The sequence below is a fragment of the Triturus cristatus genome, chromosome 10, assembly GCF_964204655.1.
Source record: "Triturus cristatus chromosome 10, aTriCri1.1, whole genome shotgun sequence".
Lineage (NCBI taxonomy): Eukaryota > Metazoa > Chordata > Amphibia > Caudata > Salamandridae > Triturus > Triturus cristatus.
Genome location: NC_140593.1, coordinates 435,278,616 through 435,295,892, shown reverse-complemented (window position 1 = coordinate 435,295,892; position 17,277 = coordinate 435,278,616). Strand labels below are relative to the sequence as shown.

At 43.0% G+C, this 17,277-nt stretch overlaps 1 long non-coding RNA gene across 1 annotated transcript; it reads right to left on the bottom strand.

Moving 5' to 3' along the window:
• Positions 1-6,095: 6,095 nt before the first annotated feature.
• On the bottom strand, positions 6,096-7,780 carry LOC146789578 (uncharacterized). Its single transcript, XR_014969830.1, has 3 exons — positions 7,626-7,780; positions 6,992-7,062; positions 6,096-6,398 (listed from the first exon to the last, which is right to left on the bottom strand). It is a non-coding gene; the product is annotated as an uncharacterized LOC146789578 (long non-coding RNA).
• Between the last annotated feature and the right edge of the window lie 9,497 nt (positions 7,781-17,277).

The window sequence follows — 17,277 nt, the reverse complement described above, 5'->3', positions numbered from 1 at the left end:
ATTAACACTTTGTCAGCTCAAGCAGCAGAGCTCATCGCTCTGACACAAGCCTGTACTCAAGCAAAAGATAAGAAAGTCAACATATACACAGATTCACGTTATGCATTCGGAGTCGTCCATGACTTCGGCGTGCTGTGGCGAGAGAGAGGTTATCTAACTTCTCACGGTGCCCACATCCAACACGGACCCCTCATTCAAACCCTATTAGACGCGATTCATCTACCTACTGCAATATCGATTATGAAATGCAAAGCCCATACAAAAGTTACCGATATCATTTCTCAGGGTAATGACCTAGCTGACAGAACAGCTAAACAGACTGCTCAGAATCAGACTCTCACAACTGACATGACAAAGACAATAGTTCCGACACCAACACATTGCATGACAGTTAAGGATCCCGCCCTTGATGTAATTGACATACAGACACATGCTACACCAGAAGAAATAAAGAAATGGACTGAATTAGGAGGGATCCAAACGGATCAAGGATGGATGACGAAGGAAAAATCTATATGGTTTCTTCCCGACTCTATGGTTCAAGTCATCATTAACACAATACATAGTCCAGCGCACCTAGGAGAAAAAGCTATGCTAGACAGCATTCAACACATTTGGTTCAACAAACACTTGCGAGCAGCAGCTAAACAAAAAGTTCGTACCTGTATGATATGTTGTCAGTTTAATCCAGGTAAAAGCATCCCCGTAGAGCAGGGTGGATTTCAACCTCCCGATCATGCTTTTGAAGTCCTCCAGATGGATTATATCCAGATGGAACGATGTCGAGGATTCAAATATGTCCTCGTAGTTGTCTGTGCTCTTTCCCGTTGGACAGAAGCATACCCGGTTTCAGATTACACCGCCCCGACTACTGCCAAACAGTTAGTTCGAGAATTTTTCCCACGGTACGGTTTACCACGTGTTGTCTACTCAGATAACGGCCAGCCGTTCTCATCCGAACTAATGAAACACGTTTCCCTTTTGTTAGGCTACCAATGGAAATTCCACTGTGTCCGGCATCCCGAGGCCGCAGGTCTCGTGGAACGCCATAATCAAACTCTGAAAATTAGATTGTCCAAAATATGTAGGGAAAAAGGTGTCGACTGGATAGTAGCCTTACCAGTTGCGCTCTTTTACATGAGAATGGTAGCACATTCTCGAACAGGGCTATCCCCGTATGAGGTGATCTTCGGTAGACCACCAAATATGTGGGGGACGCCTATACCTCGCAAAATAACTGATGTTGACTGTAATATGCTAACAGATTACCTGGCTTCCTTGATGTCTGCACTACAATCTTGTCGTTCACAGGTAGCCGCAGCTTTTTCCGATAATACTGAGGTGAAGCCCCATGACGTGGTTCCTGGTGACCTGGTTTTGGTCAGGAATTTCGACCGGAAGACCCAACTGGATCCTAGGTGGAAGTCGCCTAAGTTGGTTCTACTGACTACAAGGACTGCCGTGAAGATTGAGGGTCGCAAAGGGTGGTTGCACTCGAGTCATATCAAGAAATTTTATGGACTACCATCCAGTGTGGATACTCCACACTGTATTCCCTCACAGACAGACTCAAAGCTCCCCTTGGTTGAGAAATCAACACCAGAACTTTATAAACTAAAATTGAGGTCTAGCAAGTCAGACAATTTGATTGTTTAAGTCCTCTCCAAGGTGAATCGGTTGAATTTGTTTCTGACATGTATCCTCTAGACCGGAATAGAGAAAGAAATCATCAGATGCAGCTCAAAAAGCATGCGTATTGTAAATCACTTCGTAGTCACTGCACAGTAACATTATTAATTTTGTTTTCTCTAAGTCTTCTGATTATTTTTTCCAGCATACTATTGCATATGTATTACCCTATTCTTAAACATGCTTATAATATAACTGCAGAACATTCTTTTAGCGAATTTCCTCCGCATGAGTTGTCCTATAGATTTGCGCTGCGCAACAACACATTCATTAGTATGTTACATCATTCCCATCAGACCAGCAATGCCACAAATTGTTGGATATGTGGCCGACTCCCTCCCTATCAGAACTATAAGGGAGTTTTGCCCCTCTTTCCCTATCCCTTCACACACAATGGCTCCTGTGGAGCATGGTTTAGTTTGATTAATTCCCTAGATTCAAATTCCGCAGTTTATCAAGACAACTGGGTATGGGGAAACCTGAACCTAGTTTTACTTAAAGTCTGCTACCCTAACAAGGAGGGACTCCCCAAAAGAACAGGAACTGATCTAGAAAATGAAGTATATGGATTAGGTAATTTTACACTTAACTTCATGATCCTGAACGTTGAATATGAAGCTACACCAATCTTGCCCGCCATGTCAGTATTCCCAGTGAAAGGGGAATTATGTATAAGAAAGAATGGTTCCATACACATGGGCCATAGTAAATGCACCACTGTAATAAAATTCAGTGATCAAGGCAAGTCTACATTTAGAGCTTCCCATCATTCCTACTTCATATGTGGCCAGACCGCATATATATGTCTACCTCCAGATTGGGATGGTACTTGTTACATAGCATTCCTTCTGCCACCTGTTTTCCTAGCTCCTCCTGATTATCATAGAAATACCCATTTAGTACACAATAGACAACAGAGAGATCTCCCAATTGTCGATTACACTGAAACAGCATGGGAAAAATACACAGATTTCAATAAAGGATTCTTTCCCTATATAGGTACAGTCACTAATAGTAAGCTGATACGTAGATTAACCAGAACCCTTGAAGCAGTAGTGAACGAAACTATTTCCGCCTTAGGCAATTTAACAGAAGAGCAGTCTGCTATGCGGATTGTTGTGCTTCAAAATCGTCTTGTCCTTGACGTCATCCTGGCCGATAGGGGCGGAGCTTGTAGGGTCATCGGATCAAGTTGTTGCATTTTCATACCAGAAAATTCACCGTCAGTATATAAAGCCATAACACGCCTTCATAAGATTATAAGCCAGATACACCAGAGTCCAGGCACCTGGACTTGGTCCGGTTGGTTCTGGGGCGTGTTGTCAGCCTGGGGATGGAGAATCCTATCCTTCCTAGGTATTGGCTTTCTCATACTATTCAGTTGTTGCTTATGTCTACAATGTGGGCCAGCGATTTGTGGTCTGTGTGCCACATCGTGTATCCCACCTCCAAGTTTTCATTCAAAATCCCGGAAGAAGAAAGAAGAACAAATGATGCTATATGAACAGATCGATGGATTGATGAAGATCGATATCTCCTGAGGGTCCGTAGGGGACAAGGAGGGAATGAGGAAATATGAATTTTGTGATCAGTTATGTCCCCTATCGTAGACCCCAACGGCTCCATGTACATGCTATAAGTACATGTATGTTCCCTCCTGCTCCAGTTTCGAAGACGCAAATATATGTGCGTCCACCGTCAACATGTCCTCTTTCAGATCCGCCATGAATGGGTCAGATATTCCATTCCTAAGTATGAAAGGCCACCGACTTTATGTGGTTCACTTTCCACATTTTACAGATTCAGGCGAGTAGGCCCTGAATTCTGTCATCGAGCCTTTTCCTGCCTTCTGCCTCTGAAAGCTCCAGTCCGAGCCTGCATCTGTATCCATGAACTTTGTCCTACTCCCTGCGCGGCTAACGGTGCCTGAACCAGCCTGTTGCCTGCCAAAAACTGTATTTCACCTTCAAGATTATCTGCTTCGCTCCTCATCCGATGCATTCCTGTCTAGTAGTTTAGGTAAACATTCCTCCAGCTACCGTGCAAGGGGCCAGGCCTCGCTGTCCTCATGCAAGTAATTCATAGCCCCGTTACCATGGAATATTCCTACCCCCTCGCATCTCATGTAGACACTTAGACGCTTGTACACGCACTAACAGTCAGTATAGAATAGATTCTATCCTAGAGACCTTTCCTTTTGGATAACACAGTTCTTTAAACATAGGATATTAGATATGATTTGGGATTAGGTTGACATGAACCCCAGACTTCTGTCTCCACATGTAGAGCTAAATGTCAAGTCCCCTTCACCCTCTAGTTGCACGTCAATCACACGTCATGCGGCTGCGCGCGCATCTCTGCCAAATATTTCTGCTGACATTGCAGGATTCTCTTATGGATCCACCCATTTGTGACATCATGTTTAATGACGTATTTTAGTTACACCCATGTTTACGCCTTTTTTGGTTACGTATGCATATTTTATCTCTCTTATCAGCTGTTACGCCTCCTGCATCTGTTACACTATAATGTAATTCTTATAAAAGTGATTACCTGTCAATAATGTATGCCCCTTCCTTCCTGAACTTTCGTGGTGATGGAATAGAAGGCCCACAATTCGAATTGTGTTCCTTTGTATAGGAATAAAGCCTTTTAAAACCTCTAATACCACGGATTCTGCCTCTTATATTTACTGAGTTATTCTTAATAGACTTTACCGCATAAAAAATAGTACCGGTAATTAAATATTTACCACACCTTATATCTGTCGTGCCCCAATTGCCCTTCATGTAACCATCAATTGCCCCAGATTGGTCCATCAGGCACACCTCATCCATCAAGATGACAAAGTGGCAATTTCCAAGTCTGCAGGGGTCAAACTACCACTATCCATATGCAGTTCACAAGCAGCGGGGAATGATCTAAAATAAATCTGCCTATTTAATGGATGTTATTTTTTGCATGTCAAGCCCAGCAACTAGGATACGGTCAAGTCAGCTATATGTGCAGTTAGAAGGGGAATAGCAAGAATACTCTCTGGACATTGGATATATGGCCCTCCAGGTATCCACAAAACGTACAATAACCATACCTTCCAATCAGAGCTGCAGACATGCCCACTTGGTGTGCTGTTTGGGCATCTCTCTGTCCATCTAACCATTAGGAATACAGTTGTAATCCCCATCCCAAATCGTTGGTGTCCCCACATAGTCCATTAAGAGGGTCTGCACCTTCTATTAATAGCTTGCGTCATCAATGTTTGCTGCATATGTGTTGCAAATATCCCTCCCACCCACTGCCCCAAATACTAACAAATATCTCCCTTCTATATATCCCTCCAAATAGAGGTGCTTAATGTGGGCCCCTAGGGCTATCCACACGGTCACCCATCTGGCATTGCCAAAATAAGTGGCTGAGTACACCTGACCCCTCCATTACTCCAAGAGATTCTGAGCTTCTACCTGACTGAGATGTGTCTCATGAAGGCATGCAATCACAACCTTATTATGCTTCAAAAATGAGTACTCTGTGTTTCTTTGTGCATCCAGTAAGACCTCTACGTGCCAAGTAATAAACTGATAATTATTTACCATAATCATTTGTAGAGGTAGTGAGAGGGGAGTGGAAGTGTCCTAGGCATGATCGGGGCACTACCATCCCAAGACTTTTCACCCCCACCACACATAGGGAGACTAGAGAGGAACATACATGTGCAACAACCGGCACAAAACGTTAAATGCTATTAGCGACTAGGCAGCGAGGCGCACACCGAAGTAAGAGAGGGTGAAGTCCATTGTCTCCCAGAACGAAGGCCAGTGGCACAAATGGTCTACAAGCAGCAATGCATCACAGGCGGGCCCCTCTCTCATTATATGCTAGGATCGCCCTAGCCTTCATCAGTAGCCGATCTCATGTCATTCGGGACCACCTGTTTAGGCCATCTGACTCAAAGCATCCCTCCCTATCCCTCCGTCATGCACCGTCGCTGACCAGGACTCGAGTAGTGCCAACAGCAGTGTGGTACAGTCGCCACTCTGTCAGAGAGCCTTCCTACCAGGCCCCGTGGCGATGGCTCCGCCCATCACCATCAGGCTCCCGAGTCACAGTCTCACCCACGTTTCCCCTCCGCCAAGGTGAGCTGAATACGATGCTCATCCCTGTGCAGTTACAAACAACAGGGGCAACCCTAGAACCTGAACCAGGGGTAGCTAACACTATAATCCAAACAATGGTTCAAGTGCACCACTTAGAGTAGAAGCAATTCTAAACAAAAATTAAAGTAGGGAAAAGACCTCCCCAAGTAAAAAAAGAAAAAAGAAAGAAAAGAAAGAAAGGTCCGACCCAACTATTAAAACGCCCAATACCCATGTACATATTATTTCTTTTAAATTTCAAAAGGATTTTTTATTATTATCAGAAAAAGCGTATCAAAAACACATATACACAACAATAATGGCGCTCACACAGTTACACAAACAGTGTTACATATATAAACAATGACAGGTGTAAACAAACAAGTTGTAGCTGAGGAAAAATACAAAAGCAGGTTTAAAAAAAAAAAATGAAACACACAACAAAACATTTGTGTCCTCATTAGTTAGAGCCACATCTTTGGCATCGATGGCATTTCAACCCATTGATAAATGAAGGGTCATCATCAAGACAAAACATCAGATGTAGGCGCGTCGGCTGAGTTTCAATGAAAATGTCTAAAATAAAATATATGTACATGGGTTTCAGAAAACAATTGACACAAAAACAGCAATCATAATTGTGACATAGGTCAAAACTAAATTTTCCATAAGACCCAAGAAAGAATATAAATATAAGAAACACCCGAAAATATGTGCGACCTAATGCATAGAAAGAAAAATAAGCAAAGCAAAGGTTTTGAAAAAGAATCAGGGTGATAATAACCTAAATCGTCACGAAGCGAGTATCTACATGGAATGTGCATCAATCACAGATGTATTCATGAATTCATTGCAAGAAGAGGCTAAAGCACAATCTGTCAATGTGTAAGACAAAGACATTTTTTTTTTAAAAAGACAATCATTGCAACGCTCGTGATAGCTATACTCTATAGAGAGTAGTCAGTCATACTCTTCAACCACATTCCTGCTGGTATGTGATGAAAAATTCTCAAAGATATTATTGATAAGAATCTGTAATTTTGGTTAGAGCCTAAATTGGCTACTTGAGACCACGGTCATCTAATGAGAAACGAGAAAAAGGAAATGAGATAGTAGCACATTGATTAATTGATGATTCATACCAGAGTCTCTCAGATTAAATACTGTACCTAATATCGATTCATAGATAGTCCAGCGGTCATGCTGGTTCAGGGGATCCCGGTCGGTGCGCTCAATTAAACTGCAATTACATAGAGCACCCAGTCAGGAAAGAGTCATGCAATACATCGCTCTCAAACCACAAGAGCAACTTTACCGAAAACATAGACGAGAGCAGGAGCAACCAAGTTAAATTGTTTCGACAAATCTTTCTTCAAAAGTTATTTAAAAATAAAAGAAAACTACAGGCATTTTATAACTTAATGTCCTCAGTATATGGTGATAACAACGTGCCGACCAGCATCACTGCAGGGATATTAATTCCAAAGTCTTGAATTAGACAATGAATATAGCATTTTATAATGGATTGGGCCACTTGTCAGAGATATAATCCCAAAAAAATGCCCCATTTATCCAAGGATGTTAAATAAAAGGTATAAATCTGTGAGAATGGCGAAATAACTGCACGGTGTTAAAATGCTGGCTATCCATCAAATGGACATGATGGTGAGAACTGCAACAAACTTGCCTCATCCCATCGATAAGAGTGTACCATGGCGGTATAACTTGCTAACAGGCCATTGGAGAGAAACCAGACAAGCCTCATCAAAAGAGACTTGTCAATAATCCAAAAATCCCACTTACTGCCTATTTCCAAGCCGCCTCGTCCCACCAGCATGCCGGCTCGCGTTGCTTCTCAAAGTCTTACTCAAAGGGTTTGCAAATGGATAGCTTCAACGTACTTATGGCGTCCCGCACATAGAGCTAGAAAGTGGACTTATTGGCAGACACTAACATAGTGTTGGTTACTAAATCTATGCCTATAATTTAAGTAGTATTAAACTTGATTACTCGATCAGGCAGCCCAAATAGATCAAAAGAGAATTACTTGTAAATGAATCCCATCTAAGGAACTTCAGTTTGATAAAGGAGAGAGAGCGAGCCATACTTACGGCGGCCATCTTAGAGTGGTGAAATTGATAGTGCAGAAAAAGATATTGAAGGAAGTTCAGTTAAAAAATAGAAACCATCACCCCCAACCCAAATTTAAAAGAAATTTTTCATAGAACGAACAACATTGAATTATTCCTTAACCACATAATGGTACAGACAACATAAAAGATCATCATTTATAGAACAGTAAATATAAATTTGTATACAGCCGGAATGCCAATTGGGCAGAAAAGGAACAATTGCTTTAATATACATGGTAAATGGCTAGCTCGCAACATCCATAAAATCAGTATAAATGCCACAGCATGTCTACGAATCGTGTGCATGATCCATTTTCATTTCAAACTTATAAGAAAAGCATGCTCATAAAAGGACCTAGTCATTGTCCTTAATTTTAATGAGAGTAATTATAAAACATAAACAGACAATTATTTCATATCCATTATAACACTTGACAGAAAAATGTATTTGTACAATAAATGTGACATAACTCAGTTGAGTCAGTAATGGTAAACATGCAATGCAGGACGTGCAAATATCATGCCGCCAGACACTGCATGTGGACCATTAGTGAAGCAACTAATAAAACAACAAATCCACAAATATGCCTAAACATTGCACAAAGTAGGTCCAGTATAAAGTGTGTTATTACTTGCAGACAAAGATATATATACAGTTTTAAAACACTCTTAGTTGTAATAGACATTAAGCAGTATAACATACCTTATCATAATGTGAAGAACCTTCAGCCAAACACTATGGCATGATGTAAAAAACCTTCAGCCAGAAACTATGGCGGTACACTCCTCCAAAGTATTCAACCCATTATTAATGCTATCACATCTAAATATCCAACTGCATTCAGTTCTATTTAACAGGTTTGCAATTTCACCACCCCTAAAAGGCTTTTTAATCATTTTGATCACTTGCCAACGTAAATCAAAGGGTGTATGATTATGTTCTAGAACATGGGATACCAAAGGTGCATGTTAATTTTTACCTCTAATGCGACTTTTGTGTTGCGAAAGGCAATTTTGTATGCGTTGCGTTGTTTGGCCCACAGAAATAAGGTTGCAGGGACACCAAATGGCGTATACCACATTCTGAGAATTACAATTAGTGTGGTCACGTAGATCATATTTTATATTGCCATGTGTAAACTGTTTTGTGTTGGCTGTAGAGTCACACATGAGACAATTCCTACACCGGTAATGGCCCACAATCTTATTAAAGTCCCACAGAGTAGTCAAATTAGGCGGATTCAGGGTAGGTAGAGCCACACGGACCAAGTGATCGCTAATGTTTTCCCCTCGTTTGAAGGAGAAAAGGGACAGTTCTTTTGTGATACCAGTTGCTTGAATTAATGGGCAATGCCTTTTTTTGATTTTAATGATTTGGTTACTTTGTGTACTAAAGGTGGTGACACATGGTACACGTTCCAATGTTTTAGGGATCCGGGGTGTAACTAAAAACTCCTGATGGTTATACCAAGCCCTCTTCAATGAGCGTTTGATTAATTTCTTTGGATAACCACTGTATTCTTGTTTTTTAACGAGAATATCTGCCTCCTGAAAATAGTCCTCTTGAAATTGACAGTTCCTGCGTAGACACAGGAACTGGCCAAAAGGGAGGCATTCTTTTAAACCCTTTGGGTGGTGGCTAGTATACTCCAAGAGAGCATTCCATGCTGTTGGTTTGGTGTACAGTTTAGTTGACAACTTCCTGTCATAGGGAACGATTGTCAGATCTAGAAAGTCAGCACTCTCACTGCTGGCATGTGAAGTAAAATGAAGATCAGGGAAACGTGTTCAACCACTCTAAAAAGCCATTCAAGGTAGCAGTATCTCCGGTCCAAATAAAGAAAACATCATCGATGTACCGCTGCCAATGGCGGACATTCTGGAAGTATGGATTACTGGCCTGGTTGTAAATGTGGGCCCGCTCAAAATTGTCTACATACAAAATCACAAAATTAGGGACATAAGAAGCCCCCATTGATGTCCCCTTTATTTAGAAATAGAAGACCCCATCAAACTTGAAATAGTTTCGAGTGAGGGAAATTGTCAATAACTCAAAAATGAAGTATGTAGGTACTGTTCCTAGGCCTGATTGAGTCTCCAATGCATGTCTGATCACCTCTATACCTTCCAATTAAGGTATCTTGGTGTATAGGGACTCAATGACCAAACACACGAATAGTACATTTAATGGGTCAAATTGCATCTGTTCTAACTGGGAGATAATATCGCCACTGTGGCGTACATTCCTCCTAGTATCGAAAGCCAAATCCTTGATGAATACATCAATATATTTGCATAATGGTTCCAGGACCGACCCACAGCCGGAGACCATGGATCAGCCTGGAAGATTGGTGAGATTTTTATGCACCTTTTGGAGAGTGTACAAGACAGGGGTCCTAGGTGCCTTTGTGATTAAAAAATCAAATTGCTTCTGGCTAAGGAAGCTAGATAACTTGGCTTTTAATGTCACTGCTAAAATAAGCTTCTGAATATCAAAAAGAGGGTTATTCCACAATATAGTGTAATGGTCAGCATTAGAAAGTTGTCTATGAATTTCATATTTGTATGTCTTAATAGATTGAATTACTATCCCGCTGCCCTTATCGGTGGGCTTTATAATGACTTTCCTGATGTTTTTCACAGTGCGTAGCGCTTGTTGTTCAGGAAAAGAGATATTATAGGAAATATATTCAAAACCCTTATCTAAGGCTGTGATATCTTTCAGAACCATGGCTTCAAAAGCCAACAGTTCAAAAGGGCAGGGCAGCAGATGCACTGAGGTTCTGTAGCGATCCGAACCCGTGAATTCGGTATCGTAGTACTGACACGATTTCGGTACCAATGAACCACAAAAGATCCATTGTATGCATGACAGTGTTTTCGCTACGCAACTAGCATGAATTCACTGAGAAATAGGGCATTCGGTGGTAAAGTCGTGGCATCCATTTTAGTTACGGCATCCATTTTGTTTCTTGCCCTCACATAGTCAATGAATGGACGATGACCCCGGCAGAGTCACCTTGTTAAGGACACGTAAGCTCGAGCCCCGAGAAAGGCTGACATTGCATGACTAGGCAGAATCAAGCCGCCTCCCTTGCCTGAGGCCAGTCCTGCTATACTGGTTCTCGTGTCCGTTGTCCTGACTGAAAGGCCGAAGACGGTAGCCATACCCGTTTATGATCCATAAACACCTCTTATCCTACATTTCAATCCTTTGCACCTGGCTCTGCTCCTTTCCTTCTGGGCTTTTACAATGGGGAGGTTACGATTTTTATGATGGGGAGGATCGGGCAAAGAATGGAAAACTGTCGAGAGGACCTGATCGAATACCGAAAACCTACAACTAATTATTGTTTGATGTCAAATTTACTGTTTGTTTGGGATACCGGGTTGGGCATAAGAAATATTCGTGTAATGTAGCCTAAAGACATTTTGCGTGTATTTAAAGAGTAACCCACTTAATGCAATTCGAACAGTCTCGTAGATTCTGCCTCTGTGTGGTTCCTATGATTTCTGTGTCCCTGCAGTAAATAAACCTTGGTCTTTGACGCCACCATCGAGAAGCCCGTGTCTCTGTTTATTTGTGCACCGGGACAGGAGGAACTCAGGGGTCTTCGGGTGTTGTTTCCCTGACACCTCTGGACTCTTAAAAGTCCAGAACCTCAAATTGGCGCCCAACGTGGGGCGACGTCATCCGGTCCAAAGCCTGAAAAGTTCGAGAAGTTTCGTGTGAAGATTCCGGAGGGAGGTACCCCGCTTCATTGATCCCCGCATGTCGTAAAAGTGGCCCGACGATCTCTTCCACGAGGGTTCCCGTTCCCAGACGGCTACAGAGGACCGCTGCCCTGACTGTCGCCCTGTCTTGGACCCGAGGTGCAGACCTTAGTACGGCGAGACGTAGACGGGTTCTCCTTGGTGACGTCTTCCACATTTCAGTTAAGTATTAAGTGGGCTACGCTCAGTTTGGTTGTTCCTTGTTGCTCTGGTTTAATTCGTAGATTATCATTGGTTGCTCTTGTTTAGATAATCTCTGTTTTGGTATTAGTTCATTTTGGTAGGCCTAAGTTCTCTGCGCATTTTTTGTTGGAATTTGTCTTTGTTGTCATGACTACCAGTAGTAATTGTTTCTTGTCCTGGTTACGTTGCAACGGGAATTCCCGGTTGGAGGATTCGTGTTCGGTTCCTCCGATTGGAACTCCTACATATGAGCTCTATTGTAAACATGGTGTGGGTCCTATTACGTATAATGAAGTATGGGCCCGTTACACCAAAAAAGATGGTGTCCTTAGTTGGCCACCGCATGGTAGCTTCGAAACGGAAATACTAGACAATCTAGAAATGAAGTTGTTCAAGAAAAAAGCCCGGCCGGCAATGTTTGATTCTTTTCGCGTATGGCGCAAAGAAGCCAAACAGAGAGAAATTAGGAAAACGAAGAAAGAACAGAAAGAGAAAGGGTTGACTTTAATGGAGTCTGCTAGGCAGCTGCATGTCAACGAGACTGAGAAAGCAATGGAGATGGCGAATAGAAAATATAATTTGGCAATTGATAAATGTTACCCTGTATTGCCATCATGTCCTGCTAAGCCGATGGAGGATCATGAAAAGGATCCTCTGTTGTCTTACCTGTTGAATTCACCCCCACCGTATGCACAGGGTATTACAGTACCACAGTTACTACCTGTTGTACAGCCAGCTGCTGGTCAGCCTGGAATAGTTGCTCCACTTCCTTTGATTCCAGCTCCTATCCTTCCCATGGTTAATGTTCCTTCGGCACCCCCTCTTCCTGGGGCGCCCGTTCCGCCTTTGCCTGTCGTTTCGCAAACTGCTTTACCTGCTACTCCTACCCTTACTATTTCATCTGCTTCAGCTGTCCTGTCCCCGAACCCTGTGAACATTCTGACTCCGCTTTCCGTTCGTCGGAAAATAACCGACTCTGTAACTAATATCTTAACTCCTCTCTACAGGTCTTTAATTGGGACCCCCGTTTCTGACTCTATACAGAGACGTAGCCAGCTTCCTGGTCCCCAGGAACGAGACACGTTAGATTCGACAGCTCTTAGGTGGATGTCGAAAGCTGTGAAGTATGATGCACGAAGAGTGTTAGATACCTTTATGCAATGGAATGAACCAACTCAACGTTATGTTTTTGACGTGATGTGTTCTCTTGTGCGTGAAGAATGGGAAGATGATGATTTAGACTCCGTCCCCTCTGACCTGATAAATATTCAACAGAAATTTGCCGCAGGAATGGTGATAGGTCCAGAAGTAAGGGGAGCGATAGAACTGATTTTAGCTTATAGGGATGAGTCCCCTCTTCGAGCGACAAGAGACCCTGATGGTTCACCGATTACTACTAGGAAACGACGAGGACAATATCCGATGAGGGAAGTTCCACCGATATGGCGTGATGCAGTTCCAGCAGATGGGGCTAATAATATTGTCGCTGCCCCGGCACATTTCCAGAGAGTATGGATACACATCCCTTGGAAACGGGCCGAAGTGTTAGCCGTAAAACAAGCGTTACCAGACCCACGTAAAAATCCTGCTGGTTATTACAAAGAGTTAACGCAGACAGTTCAAGCGTGTATCATGAATTTGGCAGACATTGAAATGTTGTTTGGTAATGTGGTGCCACAGCCTATATGGGCCAAAATTCGGCAAGAAAACCACCCAGTCGCTTTAGGAGGTGATTGGGCAGCTATTATAGCGGCAGATGCGCAACAAGTTGGCGGTGCTAAACCTGAACCTCTGATTGCTGCTTTACCTGGCAGAATAATTACTCTGATGAAAACGCTGATGCCAGCGTTACGAGTCAATTGGGATAAATTATCGGCATGCAAGCAAAAGAAGGACGAAAGCGTCTCTGACTTCTTCACTAGATTTGAAGAGACCTTCGTAGACCACAGTGGGCAAGATATGAGTACTGAGGGAGGCCAGAGATTGTTTGTCGACAAGTTCGTGTTTAATTTACTACCTGAGCTTAGTAACAAGTTAAAGGATTCTGAAAGTGCATGGGCAGTGTCGACGACAGCACAGATACTTGCAACTGCTCAGTATTACGAGAATAGAGAGAAAGAAGAGAAGGAAAAGTCAGAAAAGAAAACGAAAGATCTAAAGACCAAAGTTCTTCTGCAACAGGCGTATCCGCCTCGTTCGAATCAGTCAGATTCACAGCAGCGACCCCAGTTTCAGCCACAGCCACAATTCCAGCAAGGGACGGCCCAAAGATTTAATTATGGTTTTCCCCGACAACAGTTAGCATGGAATCAGTGTGCTTATTGTAAAAAGGAGGGTCATTATAAGAATGAGTGTCCAGTACTGCACCCACAAACTAGTGGTGTCCCAGCTCAGAGAGGTAATGTTGGATTTATGCAAGCTCCTAGAGGTAGAGGGCGAGGTACGATGACGCCACAGACTGATCACCAATCGAATTATTTCGATCAGCGAAATATACAACCTACGCAACCACCAGGTAGATCTCCACAGTATCATGTTGGAGATTACTATGATCATAATGAAGACATTCAAAGAAGCGAGCACTAGGACAGCCGCAGGCAAAGAGAGGGAGTAGTATCAGTTCCAGTTGATCAGAGTGGACCTTATGTCGCAGTAGTTACCTCAGGCGTGGTCGAACCGTTTCTGTTGGATACTGGTGCGGCAAAAAGTTCAATTATGCATGCGAAACTCCCTGGCGCACCTTTGTCTGGCTTAACGAACACTTTGGTAGGATTCTCAGGCGCCCCTGTTCACAATCCTGTTTCTAGTCCTTTGTCAATGTCTGTTGGGCCATGCGAACTAGAAGCACCCCTTATTCTAACAACCAGTTGTAATGAGAATCTGCTTGGTTTAGATCTGTTGAAACGCCTGCACGCGACACTGTACTGTTCTCCTTCGGTAGTACAGCTCACATTAGGCAAACGAGTCATCTCTCCAATGTATATGTCAATGGACAAGCTCCCAAAGGAGCTGCGTTCTCTCCCTGATACTCTTTGGGCGACTGGTCCTAATGATGTAGGCCTCTTGGAAATTCCCCCTTATGTGGTAAGTCTGAAAGCTAATGTTAAATTCCCACGAATCCCACAGTATCGGATTTCGAATGAAGGTGAACGAGCACTCTTGCTGATTGTGAAAGACTTAATACAGAAAGATGTGATTGAGGAAACTAGAGGGAACGTCTGCAATAGTCCTGTTCTGCCGATTTTGAAACGTACTGACCCTTCCAAACCTCCAATTTACAGATTTGTTATTGACCTCAGAGAAGTTAACAAAATAGTGATCCCACAGTTTCCTGTAGTCCCAGATATCACTGCATTACTGACGTTGATTCCTGCCTCAGCTTCATGGTTTACAGTGATCGACTTGAAAAATGCCCTTTTCAGCATTCCCATAGCCGAGGAAAGTAGAGACATTTTTGGTTTCTCCTTAGGAGGTCGCAGTTTCAGATTCAAACGCGCTCCACAAGGTTATTGTGAAAGCCCTTCAATTTACAGCCAAGCATTGAAGAGTCAATTAGATGCCCTTGTACTCCCTCATGGTGTTGCTCTGATCCAATACGTAGACGATCTTTTACTAGCCGCTGATGACAAGGAAACTTGCAAAGCAGCTACAATTTCTTTATTACGTCATTTGTCAGACTTACATCACAAGGTGTCACCTTCTAAACTGCAATATTGTTGCCAAGAAGTGACCTACTTAGGTCATCTTTTGTCAAAGGAGGGAAGAAGGTTGACCCCAGAGAGAATCAAAGCAATTTCACAGATGACTGTACCAAGCACACAGAGAGAAGTGCGTGCGTTTTTGGGTATTACGTCATACTGCAGGCAATGGATCCCAAATTTTTCTCTCATGGCGAAACCATTGGTAGCCCTGACTGGAAAAGGTGTTCCGAGTCCTTTGCCATGGTCTGATGAATGTCAACAGAGCTTCTCTGACTTACGTGATGCGCTGTGTTCAGCTCCTGTGTTGGGTACTCCTGACTACAGTAAGCCGTTTACTCTATATGTCCATGAAAGAGAAGGTTGTGCATTGAGTGTATTAACGCAACAATTTGGTGACAAACAGCGGCCTTGTGCATATTTCTCATCCACATTAGATCCGGTAGCCAGAGCGTTGCCAAGTTGTTTGAGAGCTACAGCGGCGGCTGCAGTGTCTATTCGACAGTCTGCTGGACTAGTCATGAACAACATGTTAGTAGTCATGGTTCCACATGCTGTGGACACACTCATGAATCGAACGAAAACTCAGCACCTCACCAGTGCGAGACTATCAGGCTATGAGCTGACGCTTTTGGCAAGTCACATTCAGATCAAGCGATGCAACATATTGAATCCAGCAACACTGTTGCCGACTACTCAGGAGTCGAGTGATTCAGAGCCCCATGATTGTTGTTTCAGAACTGAGGAAGAAACAAAAGGTAGGATTGATTTAAAAGATACTCCATTACTAGATCCAGATGGCACTTTATATGTCGATGGGTCTTGTTTCAAATTACAGAATGGTGATGTGACGGCCGCGTATGCAGTTACAACCTTGAGTACAATTGTGGAGACCGCAAGAGTGAGTCAGAATTCTGCCCAGGCTGCAGAATTAATTGCATTGACAAGAGCGTGTGTTTTAGCTGAGGGAAAGAGAGTGAATGTGTTTACTGATAGCCAATACGCCTTCGGCGTAGCACACAGCTTTGGACGCCTGTGGAAAGAAAGAGGTTTTCTCACGTCCCATGGGACTAAGATCCAACATGGACAGTTAGTCAGCGATCTATTGGAATCCCTGACTCTACCGAATGAAGTTGCAATTGTGAAGTGCAGTGCACATCGGAAGATTACGGATGATGTTGGCCGTAGGAATGCGTTTGCTGATGAGGTCGCTAAAGAAACGGCCAAGAACATGACGAGCCGAATGTACGTTGCAACGTCTGCAAGATGGATTGCGGAATCAGGAATGTGTGAGAATACGATTGAAAGTGTGAAAACAATCCAGAATGAAGCAACTGAAAATGAGAAGAATGAATGGAAGGAGAAAACGGGTAAAATGGATTCAAGTGGATGTTGGGTCGATTTGTCTGAGCAGCAGCGTTGGATGTTACCTGATGCGTATGTACTTGCAGTAGTCACGATGGCGCATGGAGCGGCGCACATCAGTTCGAAAGGGATCTGTAAAATGTTAGCTCCAGTATGGAAGAACGATGAAATTACTAAGTGTGCAGAAAGAGTGGTGAAAAATTGCATGGTATGCCTGATGCATAATCCTGGCAAGGGAACCCCAACCCCAACTGGCCATTTTGCTCCCCCTTCTTGTCCCTTTGAAGTGATTCAGTTGGATTT